Here is a 16,373-nt window from a genome sequence, read left to right as displayed (position 1 = left end):
AGCCCGGAAATTTCGGGCTTGGGCCTAGGTTTTGTGTTTAGGCCTGGCCTGGGCCTAGGCCCGCAAATTTTAGAGTCGGGCTTGTGTTTAATATTTCAAGCCCGACCTAGGCCCAGCGCAGCCCGCATATATTTAAACTTACACATTTTGAGTATAATGTATACATATGTATACAAGTTATTTTACATTATATTATATATTTTATATATAAATATTATAGCATGACATGTATACTTTATATTATATGTAATATTTTATATTATATAATGTATAATATAAGTTTATATGCATGTTATGTCATTAATATAAAATATTATAAATATGTAATGTTTTTTATATATGAAAGACATTGGCCCAGAATCAGGCCTGGCCTGGCTTGGGCCTGTGTAGACCTAGGCTAGGTCTTATGTTTCAGGCCTGAAACCCCAAGCCAGGCCGGGCCTGGGCCTAAGCTATAGCCCTTATCATAAGTGCAAAGCCCGGCATGGCCCATGATCACCCCTAGCCAAAGGCTTATGCCTCATTTACCAAGGTTTGATCGTGAGCACGAACTCGGCTACAACTATGCTCTTAAGAGCCCTTTGTTACTTAGTCATAACCAAAGTGGAATTACCTATGCTTGTAGTCGCATCTGTTCTCAGTGTGAATGTTGTGTCAGTGCAATGCTATGGCAAGGGTGGCTATCGCACTATTATGAATACAAAGTGCCCAGGTCCATTTGTTTTGAGTGTGAATGTTGGGTGATGCACTACAAGCATTTGTCTCAATGTCTTTCAAGGTCTATGTCCATGTACTTACAAAAAAAAATTGAGACGTACTGTGAGATTTTAAGAGGATAAGAGAAGGTCGGGATGGGCCCAACCTAAGCCCAATGCAACTTGAACTTTAGGTTGGGTTAGGATTAGGGTTGACTAAGTCTGATTGGGGATTTAAAACCTTGGGTTGTGCTAGGGTTGACCTCAACTCGACTTATATGACCTAACTTGATCATCGTAAAGCAATGATCCACTATTCATCAGAATTGATTAAGGGTTTGATTGGTCAAAATCCTTCTAATATCGTACCTTATTGGCATCATATATATTGTTTGTAATCACCTGGATATTGCTCAATTGGTCAAAATTCTTCTATTATAATAATCACCTAGATATTGTTTATATGGTGCGTTTGAAAAATAAATCCAAGGTTATATTTGATTTGAAGTAAAAAGGAAGGGAAAATAGGAGAAAGGTTAGAAAACTTGTTCAAGGGTCGGGATAATATTAAGAGAATCTATGAAAATGATGGGAAATTTCAAATAAGAGCCCTTTGTAGATGGGCATCAAAAAGTTTATTCCCACAACAAGGAACTTTGTCCCCAAGATTCTAGTCTAACCATCTTTACTATTTGAATATGAAACCAATGATTAAAGAAGAAGAAGAAGAAACAAATCCAACCAATCAAAACCTCCCTGGTATCTAAAGAGAAAGAGCAAGATCTCAAAGAACTTGACGTTTGCATAAATGAATGCATTCAATGGTGGAAAAAAGTGTCATCTCCACCTCACCAATGCATGTGATAAGTTGATAATAAATGTAAAACCAATGCATTCATTCGGTGGTGGAAGATCTCGCATGGCGGAAGCTCAAACACACTGAGTCTTTAATTGAGAAGGAGAAGAGTTTGCAATGAATTTACAATCAGTCGAACCTTGCTTCTTTTGTTGGGTTAGGGAAAATCCCAATTAGTACCCTATACTTTGGGTCTAGTGCCACTCTGGTCCCCGATCTTTAAAACAAAACAATTCAGTACCCTAACTTTCAAAATGTACAAATCCAATATCTACCAGTAACCAGTTGTTAAGTGACCTTTGAAAAGGCATAAATGCCCTTTGAGTGTCATTTAATTTTCTTTATTAACCATCCAAACATTGATAAAAAATGAACAGTCCCAAATCCTTTTCTCTTCTATTCAAGAAAGTTTGGGTCACGTCTCAATGGCATTTTGGTGACCACAACTTTCTTAAATAGAAAAGGCAAGGATTTGGGACTATTCATTTTTTGTCAATGCTTGGATGGTTGATAGAGAAAATTAGATGACACTCAAAGGGCATTTGTGTCTTTTCAAATACCACTTAACGACTAGTTAAAAGTTGGATAACGATAGGTACTAAATTGGCACGTTTGAAAGTTTAGGTATTGAATTGTCATGTTTTAAAGTTTGGGGACCAAAGTGGCACTAAACCCAAAGTATATGGTACTAATTGGGAATCTTCCCTTTGGGTTATTTATAAAAGGGCAAATTTCTTAAACTACCTTTATGGTTTATGTGATTGACTAACTCTATCCTTATTGTTTATATATTGTCTTAAAGTATCCTCAAATTTTTGACAATTGTCTAAAACCTCCCTTGTCGTTAACTTTCCGTCACACTCCATTCACATGTGACATCACATGGCTGATATGTTTCTTAAAACTCCTAAAATACCCTTTTTTATGTTTCCACTACATTCTTCGTCTCCGATTCCGACTCCATCTCTGTCCCTCTCTCTAATTCTGACTCCGTCTCCATCATTGTCTCTGATTTCGTATCCAACTCCGCCTTTGTCTTCATCTCTGTCTCCGATTTTTACTCTATTTCTAACGTTGTTAAATGATAATTCCAACTCCATTTCCAATTCTGCTAAATGATGATAGTGCCCTTCTTCACCATCTTCATCATCAACAACTCACCTAATACCCTAGAGAACCACCGTCAAGTGGTTCCAACTTTGTTAAATGATGATTGCAACTCCATTTCCAATTCCGTTAAATGATGACATTGCCCTTCTTCACCATCTTCATCATCAACATCTCACCTAATACCCCAAATAACCACCATTGAGCGAACCAAAGGGATTAAGGAAGTCCTAAGTGGAGACATCTGATGGTGGTGGAGGCTTAAGAGGAGCAACTAAAGGAATCTGTGGCCGACAATAGTAAGGATTATAAGGCGGATTCATTGAAAAGCCATAGAATCCACCCCTAATATGATATTGAGGAAGCCCAGAGTAAGAAGAGTAGGACAGATCAAACCATTTAGTTGTTGCAGGTGACATTTGTGGCTCTTGGTAATATATAGATGGAAATGCAATGGGCAACTACTTCGTGTAGTTCATCCAGTATGAATATGAAGAATTCACTCCAGTTGAGGCCGTACCAGTTGTAGGCAAGAAAGAAGAGGACACTGGCTTTTCCAAAATAGCCTCTACTATATGCTCCAAGGAATCCAAATTAGAAGCAAAGCTACTTGACAACAAATGTAGGTTGGAAGAGAGACAAGAGGACGAGGAGAAACTTAAGATGAAATTAATTCTAAATATAGAAAGAGAGATTAAGAATGGTTAATTGAACTAGAAAACCTAACAAAAAAAATTGAAAATATGATCACTGATATCTCTGAGCTTCCGTGGTTCGGTCCATTTGCCATTTCAAGTATGAGACATGGAGAAGAGGGAGAAATAGAGTTAGAAAGACACAAAGAGAATCAACGATGAGGACAAGAGCGACAACTATAGGGGCTTCTTTTATTCTAGCATTCAAAGAGATTAGGAAGACATAAAAAATAAAATACTTTTATTTAAATGTTTTATTTTCAAATTTTAAAGAAGAATGATGGGTAAAATAGTCTTTTCCATATTTCTTTTAACAGATGTTAACTATAGAAGGATTTGGTCAATTGTTATAAAACTTATGGGTACTTTAAGTCAATTTTCAAATAGTATGGGTGAGTAAGTCAATTTCCAAAAACTTAGGGGTAGTTTAAGAAATTTGCTCCTTATAAAGCATCTCCTATAGTTTTATGGATTTATCAAAGCTTACCTTATAGCTTACATTTTACTAAAACACCCCTATAATTTGCAATCAATTTACTTAATCAACCTTCCATTAGGTGATCCTAGAAAATGTCAGTTTTGATCATAATGTCCAATTGAATAAATTTAATCAAAATAAAATAAAAACACAAAATTTGCCTCTATTGAGACACAAGAAACCACTCTATTTGCGCTTTTTTTATGTATGAAGTGTTAGGAGTGCTTTTGGAATAAATAATCATGGATCCATGTCTATGAACATATTCCACACATTTTAGGTGGTAATGTTACAATTTTTAGATGCCAAAACAAACACCTCTTAGTGAAAGGTCAATTAGGTAAATAGGTTGCAAATTATAAGGGGTTAGTAAAATGAAAACTATAGGTAGAGGTGTAAATAAAGTCGGGCTTTATTGCTTATGGGGTGAAAATTTACATAAATGCCCTCTCCAATAACTATATAACAACTAGTTTAGGGGGCTTTTTGGGTAAAGTTATAAATAACTTTAAATGACCAAAATACCCCTCCTGACAACTAAATAACAACTAGTTTTTTGGGTATTTTGGGCAATTAAATTATGTTCAATTCTTATAAATAGTCTTATCCTCCACCATTCTCATCACACTAATTCAACAATTCTCTTAATCTCTCCCTTTTCTTTCTCTCTCTCTCTCTCTCTCTCTCTCTCTCTCTCCCGCTCTCTCTCTCTCTCTCTCTCTCATACTCATACATTCTCAATTCTCTATAATCCGAGTAATTCTGATTAGTTGATTGTCTGATTTTGCATTCTCCAATTCTCAAGTCTCAACTTTATTTAAGTTTTGACTTTTAATAAGAAGAAGGCTTGCTAAACCAGCTCAAGTATCTCAATTTGGGAGGCTTGAATGTTGAAAGGCTTCAACCGTTGAAATCAAATTGGGATTTTGAATCGGCAATTCGGGTAAGTCGAATTAGATTACTTTTTATCTTTTTAGAATTAAAAAAAAAGTTGGTTCTTCTGAAAACTGATCTCCTAACATGTTCACCATGGATGATATTCAATCGCATCATGATAGTGTTAGCACTGATGCGATTGATGTCGAAGGAAGTGGAACTTTCGCCCCTAGTATTATACTAGGGAAAATGGAGGGGAAGGGGAAAGGGCCATTTGCCAAAAATGTAGGAAGGACTTTAATTAGTGTAGCAAGGGTGGTACGGGTCATTTGAGCAGACATCTGCTGACACATGAGCAAAAATAAGATGAAGGGAGAGAAACAACCTTAACACAGATTGGGAGGGGGACTAGTTTTGGTATTTTTAAATATTCATAAGAAAAAATAAGACAAGAACTTGCTAAGTATATTGTACATATAGAACAACCATTTATATTAGTTGAAGATCCACAGCTAGAAAAATGGTTGCGTAGTTCTGTAAACCCACATAATAAAAAAGTTTATAGGAATACTATAAGAACTGATGCTTTAAAAATTTTGTATTCATATAAACAAAATCTAATTTCTTTGTTAGAGAACCTTAATTCTAAACTTGCAATTACTTCGGATGTTTGGACATTCAAATTTAATATTAGTTATATTTGTGTTACCGACCATTTTATTGATGAAAATTAGCTTTTAAATAAATGAATTTTAAGTTTTACTAGGCTTGAATAGCCACATAGTGGCCCAGCTATTGCTGCAAGTATTTTAAATACTTTGCATGCTTATGGAGTTCCGATAATGCTAGCAATAATGATTCTGCAATAGATATTTTAAAATCTCAATTAAAACCATGCTTAAATGGTAAATTATTTCATATTAGATATGCATGTCATATCTTAAACTTATGTATTCAAAATGCATTGAATATTATTTCTACTCATATTTCAAAAACTATAAATTGTATTATATATATATATATATATATAAAATTTAAATATTTATGTCAAAATTATGGTTTAAAATATAAACATTTTATATTAATTGTAAAGCATAGGTGAAATTCTACCTATGCTATGTTAGAAAGTTGTATATCTCATAAACAAATTCTTTCTTATTTTTATAATTTAAAAATGCCTAATGATATGATATTTGAGGAAGATTGAAAAATGGCAGTCTGTATAAGAGATTCTTTAAAACATTTTTATGATGCAACTAATGAATTATCTGGAATTTATTGTCAAACTAATTGTAATTTACCTTATCAATTAATGGTAATTAGTGATTGTTTTTCAAAATATAGAAATAATCCACAATTTCAATGTATTGTTGAAATTATGGAAAATAAATTAACAAATATTGGAAGAAACATTTATCCCCTTTATTGTTTAGTTACGATATTAGACCCTTGTATTAGGAAAGATGGTTTAGATATTTTACTTGAATCATATTGTGAAAATATGAATATTGATATAGGGAATAAAAAAAGAAGAAAATTCATCATCTTCTTCTACTTCTGACCTTGAGCCGAGTAGTAGAAGAGAGAAACTTTTTTATTTAATAAGTACAAGATAAAAATCTACTAGTTCTACAACAAGTTCATTTAATGATCTTAATTTTTATTTACAAGCAAAATTTTCTAATTTAGGTGAATGATCAAATAATTTTGATCTTTTAGCCTGGTGGAGTGAACATTCAAAAAATTATTTGGTTCTCGCCGCCATGGCACATAATCTACTAACCCCTTTGATGTCTATAGTTCCATTGGAGTCTTGTTTTAATGTAGGTACCAGGGTGCTAGATGACAAAAGAATGTGTGTGAACGATGAGAGCATAGAGATGTAAATTTGCTTCAAGGATTGAATAGATGCAGGAAATAGATTATAAGACGAGGGAAGGCATGATACTATATCAGATATTTCACCTAAAGCAGATGATGAAAGTCATGAATGATGATTCATGAATTTGACTACTTATATAGAATTTTTTATTTTTTCAAATTATTGTAATTTTTTTTTAATTTTATTTAATTTATTTGGTATTTTTTTTAACAATGTAATTTTGTATTTTCAATTTCTAACCATATTGTATTTTTTATATTTTATTAACTTATTCCATTTTCATATTTCATTCATCAAAGTGTGCAATGATCAAATCATTGTATTTGTAATTTGTACCATTCAAATTTAAATGACATAAAATTCCTATTCTTCTTCCAATTTGTTATTCCATCATTCTTATTTCAATTTGGTTAATTTTTTTTTCTTTTATGTGTTAGATAACTTAGATTTTTCATTTCTTAAATTTTTAAATAATGCTCAATTCCCAAAGTTCAAAGGAAAGTTAAATATTTTAGTTTTATAATTTTACTTAGAAAAGAAATAAAAAATAAAAAAACAATAAAATAAAATAAAAAGTGCAACTCGGTTCGGTCTAGGTCTAAGGCCCGCATTGTGGCCCAACTAGGAATCGAATTCCCTATTTAGAAAATCATATTTTCAAGGATCATTCTTGAACCATAAACTAAACCAGATCTGAACCAAAAGGAGTAGGGAGAGATAATACATGATACAGAGAAATAATATCTCTCAATGAAGGTGTTCATGCCCAAAGTAGGATCCAAAATCTGCTCCCACTGAAAATGGCGCAGTGCAGGGTGGAGCAGAATCAGCAGTGTTCTTCCAAAAGAACTTGATCCTTCTCAATAATCACCTGGATGGCTTGTGAATACAACTCCCACCAATCTTTTCTCCAAAAGATTGGAATCAAGATCCAATATTGATTTCTCCCAAGGAATGGAGATCGAACTGCTGTTAGGCGGCGGCTACAGGAAGGAGGCAACTAGAGAGTATTTGCAAGGAGTAGAATTCTCTCTTATGTGATTTCAGCTCTGAAGACAAGACTATTTGTTGCTGATGATTGTGTGTCTAAAGGCTGTCGCCCCCTCTTCCTTTTATAGACTTAAAGGGATCAGCTATCCCCTAATCTTATTAGGAAATTTCCAGATCTAAATCTCATTTAGATTTTGGACTCTCTGAGTGGATAGGGTATGGGCCCAATCCTATCAGCTGATCTTATCTCAGAATTTGCCCCTTAATTGACTAATCAAATTAGCCCAGTTCGAAATGGGCTTAAGACCCATTTAAGGTTATGTATTCATTTAGCCTTCCAAACTGCTGCCCAGTTGGGCTTCCTTGTTTGGCGTGGGACCCAAACATTGATCTACACATCAACCACATGGGTTTAGCCAAGCCTTTGTTACAAGGCCTGGCCGAATACACTGTTATGGACAGTGCACCCCCTGAAACCCATCAGATGGGTTCTATGGGCCCAACACTTACCCTAAGTGGTCCCTGGGCCAAGCTACTTTGTAACACCCAGGGACTGTGGGCAGATGCAAGATTAGCCCATTAGATATTATCCTCAATGTTCTTATACTTAACCTCTCAGCCCGTAATGATTATACACTGCCCGACAAGAGAGGACATCTCCCTCGGCTGCAAAGAACAGTGTTGCACTATCTTTTGTATGGATCCTAGGAATTAAAACCTTTTGCAAATCATTTCGAAACTATAATGTATATATACTTTTATATCTCATATAAAATATATTTTGCAAAACAAATCTCAACGATTGAAATCGGCTACCGGCAGTCTTGGTTTCCATCAGTGAGAGTGCATCCCCGATCATTACCTTTGTCTGACAAAGGGGCTGATCATGTCACTATGATCACCCACTCAGATGAATTCTCAAACTGTCCCAACGTACCCAGGTTTTGATCCCCGCTAAGGATCTCAATGATTGGTACATCAAAGACAGCCCAATCCGACACCTAGTGTAGTATCATAATCGAGTCTAGGGGTCGGGTGTAACTTTCCAGTTTTGCCCATCAATCTCCAAGGTCCCGGGCAATACTGAAAATCTGGTCCAGTTCAAAGATTCAATTAATCCTATACTGTATGTGCCTAGGGTCTCACCCCGATAGCTGAGACAAGCCACCCCAACTGACTTGGTGGCACCACAGTGTCAGCCTTGTCAGGATAGGTCTCCCCAGATCGACCCACTGGCTGTGAACATTCTAAATTAACACGAGTCTCATTAAGTGTCTAGTTTAAGGGTATTACACAGAAACATACCAAGGGAACATGAATCAAATATGCACTTTTATTCATTTACAATAAATTCATAAAGTACATCATTTTGATTGAAGCTAAGGGCATACAAAACTGTCTAACATCTTAAACAATTGTTTCAACAAAAAATTGAAGTCAAAGATTTGGGAGAACTATGTTATTTATTGGGTATTGAAGTAGCTCGACCCAAACATGGGATTTTTGTCTCCTAAATAAAGTGTGTTTTTGATCTTCTAAAAGAAATGGGAAGCTAGGTGTTAAACCTGCTAACACACCCATTGAACAAAACCACAAGATAAGGACCGAAGGTGGAGAGCCCCTTGAAGATAGGTTTATGTTCTAAAGGTTGGTTGGGAAACTACTTTATCTTTGCCTCACATGACCATGTGTTCTAAAAATTAACTCCACAGTTCCTATTGCCGCGGCTGCAATAGTTGCAGTAGTCCCCAAGTAGAGAGTGACTTCTCCTTCACTCAGCCTTCTGCTTACCTTGAACCCCTGCAGTGAGTTACACACATGAGTTGAAGCCCCTGAGTCAATACACCAGGACGCAGAAACTACCAATAAATTGGTTTCTATAATACAAGTTTCGAAATTACCTTTCTTGGATTCCAGGTAGGCAGGACAATTCCTTTTCCAGTGGCCAGTCTTCTTGCAGAAGTGACAGGCATCCGATGCTTTGTCTTTCTTCTGCTTCTTACCCTTAGTGGCTTTCTTCTAAAGCTTATTTGCCTTCCTCTTTCTTTTGCCCGTTTTGCTAGCTTCAACAAACATAGCTACAGGCTCATCCTTTTTAATAAGTTATTCAGCTCTTTGCAACATATTGCTGAACTTTTGCAAGCTGACATTCAGCTTGTTCATGTTATAGTTCATGATGAACGGATTAAAGAAAAGAGGCAAAGAATTAAAGGTAGCATCTATCTGGGTTCAAAGGTCTAGCCCAGATCCAAGAGCCTCCAGTTTGTTGATGTAACTCATCATCCGAAAACAATGGTCGTGAATTTGTTGGCCCTTGGACATTTGTGTGGTCATGAACTGTTTCAAGACCTTTTGTCGAGTAGAACGATTATGCTCTTCATACATCGTCCTCAAACTGTCCAATATGTCATTGGCGAGTTCGATCTGATCGAACTGCCTCTGTATTGGGTTGTCCAAGGAGGCAATGATGTAACACCGGGCTAAGGAGTTCTTGTCCTCCCATTCCTGATAGTCTCTCCTTCGAGCCTCAAAAGCCCTGTCACCCGGACGCTCCGGGGCAGGATTCTTTGCCACTTTGTCCAACTTTTCAGAAGCTAGGACCAGCATAAGGTTCCTGTACCAGTCGGCGTAGTTTGGGCCCTTAAGCTTGTTGTCATCAAGAAGCTTTGCACAAGATCCGTTTGCCATTTTCTGATAAAAGAGCAAACATCAGTCCACAACCTAATTTGATTCATGTTTATTTCATAGATATGGATTTTAATCTACGATCCATTTCCATTTATTCATCTCTGAGATTTTCCTCATTTCTCAGTGATGGAGACTACGGGTTGTCTCTGGAAATGTGGAAAATCACATAGGGTGCATGGAGCCAACTGTTTCAGCTGCATAACTCCACTACCTTTTTGTGAAGGATCATATCCACCCATCATATGAGTTTTCCCTTTGGCCTCTGTCAGACAAGGTTCAGAGCCGTTTTCAGGTAAACCTTTCTGTCCAGTGAGTGCTTATGCATCATATTCGTGAACGCCAAGGTACCGTGAGAGAATTCCCATTTTCTGGTGAAGCCCCTCCCACATTGGTCTATGACGCCCCTATCATCTTATGAAACACTTAGACAAGCCCAACAGCAAATGAATAGCCCATTTTCTGGTGTGTTTCCTCATTACTGAAGGATCCATCCTCATGCTAATGATGGAAGGCCTTTAGAGAGTTCATCATATGAATCTCCCTATCACTTGCACTCATATTAGCTGGAGGGAACAAATAATTACGCCCTAGTATGATTTAGGTCAAACCAAAGTGGCTCCCACTGACTTTCATAAAGTCAGATTTTGGTGGGCCTTAAATTGGCTAGGGTTCCGCACATAACCTCTTGATGAGGTGTGGGGCCCACCACTGAGGGAGGTCATCCAATGACCAAAAGGGACACCATGGCAATGATGTGCATTCATCCATGGTGTGCGCAAGAGCCACTGTCGAATGAGCATGGACCAAGTACTTATGGCCCATGTACGCAGCACATCACACATCCATATATCTCATGCAGGGATAAATTGATCCAATCAATTAATTATATGTAATGCCCATTGGAAGCCCATTAAATTTCCATAATATTAACCATTAATGCTATCTAGGTATATGGGCTGAATTAGGGTTACCCAGTTCGGCCCATATAGCTTTATCGTTTAAAGTGGGATTTTAGCAGTTTTAACTATTTAAAATTGGGCCTTTACAGGTTGGGCCGAATTAACCATTTAATTAAATATCAATACTCAGGCCCATTAGTGGGAAAATTAGGGCTGACTTTCAGCCTTGATTAAACCCTAGATTTGGTCCAAATAGTTTGAACCAATCTTGGTTCGAATGGGTCTAGGGTTTGATTTTTAATTAAATCCTTAATTCAAGAAAATAATCTAAAATTAAATAACTGATAAAAGAAAAACAATAATCAGTTAAACCTGCTAACACACCCATTGAACAAAACCACAAGATAAGGACCGAAGGTGGAGAGCCCCTTGAAGACAAGTTTATGTTCTAAAGGTTGGTTGGGAAACTACTTTATCTTTGCCTCACACGACCATATATTTTTTATGCGGTCAATGTAGTTAGCTAGTACATGCATTCCCCAAAACCACTCACCTTCCTACAGTTGAGATGATTCTTGCTTATCTGAAGAGATATCTGGGCATAGGCATACTCTTCAGAAATAATGGTCACATGAAGATAGAAATCTACACAGATGCTGATTGGGCTGAGTGTGTTGATGACAAGAGGTTTACTTTTGGGTATTGTGCTTTTGTAGGAGGCAACTTTGTCTTTTGGACGAATAAGAAACAAAATGTTGTAGCACATTCTAATGCTGAAGTAGAATATAGATCTGTGGCACATGGTGTGGCTGAAATATTATTGTTGAGATTCTTGTTTGAAGAACTAGGAATTTTTTATGAAAAACCATTGATGTTGTATTATCTAATTAGGCTGTTATTAACGTTGCTCATAATCCAATACATCATGACAAAACTAAACATATTGAGGTGGATCGATACTTTATTAAAAAAAGTTGCCTCTAAAAAAGTGTGTCTTCCATATATTGCATTCAATATTCAACTTGTTGATCTCTAGATTAAGGAAATTACAAGGACCAAGTTGGAAACAGATTTATGCAAGTTGGGAATGATAAATATCTATTCCCAATTTGAGAGGGAGTGTAGAGATGTAGAGCAATAATTAGTATTTTTGCATTACAGTTAGTTATTTTATTTATCGTAGTCCCCATAGCTGCTTTTAGTTATTTCTTACTTTATATTTGTTATTAGGTTGTTGTTAGCAGTCTTAGTTTTGTTAGTCATTTGCTTATGCAAGTAGTAGGGGCAATAGTGTAATTACAATCTTATAATTTGATGTTAATATAAATAGTTGAGTGGGGCGGCAACTCAAGTCAACCCACACTCTTTCTCTCATCTCTCTCTTCTATCTTCTCTCTCTTCTCTCTTCCTTATTCTTTTTTGGTATTTTTTTCTCATTGAATTTACATCAAGAATTAGATTGATTATAATCATGAAAAGGAATTTGACTAATATTTTTTTCTCATTAAATTTGTGGCTATGGTTATTTTGTATGACTTCTTTTTATTAATTGTCACATGAAGAAAAAAAATGCATGGAGTTCAAAACCATGCTTTTAGTGATAACGGACTAGATTAAAAAGAAATGGATGTAATTTGATTGAACATTAAAAATTTAGAAAATAGGATTGTAAATTTTGACTAGTGCGGCCTTGTGCTGTTCACGGGATGGGGGCACTCCTCCCTGTCCCTCGCCCTCGTAGTCAAGACACTCAACCCATCCGCACCCCGTCCCTGGTGGTGGGGCAAATTCGAGGTGAGGCACCCATTTCCCGTCAAGGATGAGGAATACTCAAATTTTCCTTACCCGAGGCAATCACCTAAAAATAATATAATTTGTGGATATTTTACAAAACAAACTATGGGAATTTGGGGGTATTTTAGGAATTCAATTATGGCAATTTTGGGGTATTTTATAAATGGAATCATGGGATCCTACGATTATAAGAATATATGGAAAACTTAGAGAAATTTTAAAAATCAATATTAAATCTGCTGATATTTTAGTAATTTACAACTGGGTTTAGGGAATTAGTTTTACAGGGAAAATTGCTACCCCTACAATTCTAATAATTTTCTATAACTAATTAACTAATAGTAAATTAAATTACAATATTTTATGATAATTTCCAAAAATTATTAAAATTGTTGTTGATTAGCAAAGACGTATAGTAAATTAGTTATTTATAATAACAATAATTAATGTGAATTAATGTAAAATTTTTACTTTTTGAGCCTAAATTATTTACTATTAATCAAAGTGATGTAGTTATAGTAATTTAATGTAATTATGGTAAATCACATGAATTTTAATTAAAAGTAAATCATTTGTTGTTAATTAATATAAAACCAAATATGATTGAAGTCAACCATGTAGTCTAGCCTGGTGGGGGTAGATTTAATAATTTTCATAAATTATTTATTAAAAAAATAATAATGGATTGTTATTTAAATAAATATGAAACAAATTCTGATAGATTAATTTTCTAATTTAATTTTCCTAAAGTTTTAATAATTATTTAGTTGAATAATAAAAATGGACTATTATTTAAATAGTTTTGGAGAATTTTTTTTTGTAGATTAATTTCCTATTTTTTTAATTATTATTTATTTCAAAAAGTATGGATTATTAGTTAAATATTTTCCTTGAATTATTTGATAATTGTTAAGTATAATTATTAATTTTATAGAAATTAGTAAATTATGCTAACTAGTAATATCTTTTATGAATAAATAATTGTTGTAAAAATTTAATGAGGATTTATTAAATTATAATGATTGATGTAAATTATGCTAATATTTATTTTTTCATTTATTTATATTTTATATATTTATTAAAATTACTACAGAATTTTGTTATTTAATCTATTTTTTGTTTTTAAATAATGTTTAAAATATGATTTAATATTCAAGTTTTTAGATTGAAAACATTTAAAATTTATTTAAAATAGCATGTAAAACATAAATGATTATTAAATAATAATATATAAAGCATAAATAATACCCTGACCCACCTCAAATAGGGCAAGTTTTCTCAAATCTTAAATAGGGATGGGTAAAACATTTTTGCTCCAAATTAGGAACGGGGAAGGGATGAGTTTGCATATAATTTCCTAAACCCATTGGTAGATTAGTAAACTATTAGTAGATTTAATATTGACTTTTAAAATATGACAAAGTTTTTCCTCATATTCTTGTAATCCTAGGATCCTACAATTCCATTTATAAAATACCCCCCAATTCCTAAAACACCCCAAACTCTCATAATCCTATTTGTAAAATATCCACAAATTAGATTATTTTTAGGTGGTTACCTCGAGGTGAGAAAATTTTGGGGGATTCCCCCATCTTTGACGGGAATGGGTGCCTCGCCTCCAACTTGCCCTACCATTGGGAATGAGGTGGGGATGGGGTAGAGTGTCTTGACTATGAGGGCGAGGGATAGGGACGGGTGCCACATCCCATGCATCACATGGGGCCCCACTATTTATAATTACTTGTGTGCTTTTGATAATTTTTTAAAGTTAGAACATAATTTTGTTATCTGATCTATTTTTGTCTTTGAAATAATATATAAAATATGATTTAGTTATTAATATTTTGATATTTAAAGTATTTAAAAATTAGTTGTTTATAATATAATTTTATTATTTAAATAATACCATTATTTAAAATTTTAAAATATTAATTATTCATTAAATTTAATAATCCATGAAATTATAATTTATACTATTGTTACATAATTTTGTTTTTAATTTTGTAAATATAAAATTATTGTTAATTCAAAAGTTATGAAATCTATTATAATTATTATTCTACTCTTAAGGTTTTTTTACATTTATTAAATAATTTCATTATTTAAACTATTTAAAATTTAGTTACGTTAAATATTTAAGTAAAATGTAAAATATTTAATCTTTTTTGTTATTTAAATTTTATTTCTTTAAAGTTATTATGCTTTTAAAATATTATTTAGTTATTAAGTTGAATAATCCATAAAATTACAATTTATATTGTTATTACATAATTTCATTATTAAACATATTATATTTTTTTTGTGTTTTTAATAAATATTTTAAAGTTATTACACAATCTCATTATAATATTTAAATAATTATTAAATTTTTTAATTGAAACTTTATTTAGATAAATATAGATGAAAAGTGGGGGAGAGGATAAATAAGAATTATAGATAATTTAGGAGATAAATAGGAATTAGTGAGAGATAGAGATAATTTATGAGAAAGTAGGGGGGTCTCCTAATAAAAATGAGAGGAAAAAATGAGATAAGCCGTGTTAGGTGGCAACCCCTAATGCTTCTAGAGGGAATCTTGCACCCCCTCTAGAATTGCTTGATTTGGGTAACAGAGCAAGGAGATGATTGCTGACATGGCAAACTCTACTTTAGTGTATATATATAGATTTCATAGTTGAAGCTAGGTTTTCATCTTTAATTAGGCTTGAAGCCTTGAAACTATAATTTTAATTGAAGTATTGGTAATATTTTTGGTTCATTTGGGAATTGGAAAACTTGCTTAAGTAATAGAAATAAATTCTGGTTAAATTTTCATAAGTAGATGAACATTTCGATATGCCTTACTTGTTGGTTGGTGCTTTTAAATTTTAATGAAATTGTGTCTACTAGTTTAAGATTTTAATTTTTTTGCCTAGTTCTATTGCTAGGAAGTCTTATTTATTATAGGAAATACACTTCAAAAAATCTAATGTATTTTTTATAGGAATTTGGAAATTTGAACTTCAAGATCCATATTTTTGTAAGTTAGCTATTGAATTGTGTCAAGTATGTTCTTGGTCCCATCTTTTTTTTTTTCACCTTTTCTTTCATAGTTTAGAATTTGTATTGTGGTATTAAATTCTTTATGGTAATTGGTAGTGACTAGTTATTTTGATTATAACATTGCTTTTTTCCATGTTTATATTTCATAAGAGTAACCTTGAAAAAAGATTGAACAGATAATTATATAAATTTAAAATATTTGTTTCTTTTTCTGTTTTTTGTTAACTATGAACTATGTTTATAATTTTTTATTTTTAGCTTGACGCTTACGCCTCAAACCGATTTGAGACTTATGCCTCGCCTCTTTTGGCATCTAACCGCTTCACCACCGCCTTTAGCCTTTAAAAACTTTACTTTTAAAAAATAAAAAT

The sequence above is a fragment of the Nelumbo lutea genome, chromosome 1, assembly GCF_056320005.1.
Source record: "Nelumbo lutea isolate HS-2025 chromosome 1, American lotus-T2T, whole genome shotgun sequence".
Classification (NCBI taxonomy): Eukaryota; Viridiplantae; Streptophyta; class Magnoliopsida; order Proteales; family Nelumbonaceae; genus Nelumbo; species Nelumbo lutea.
This window is presented reverse-complemented; position numbering follows the sequence as displayed.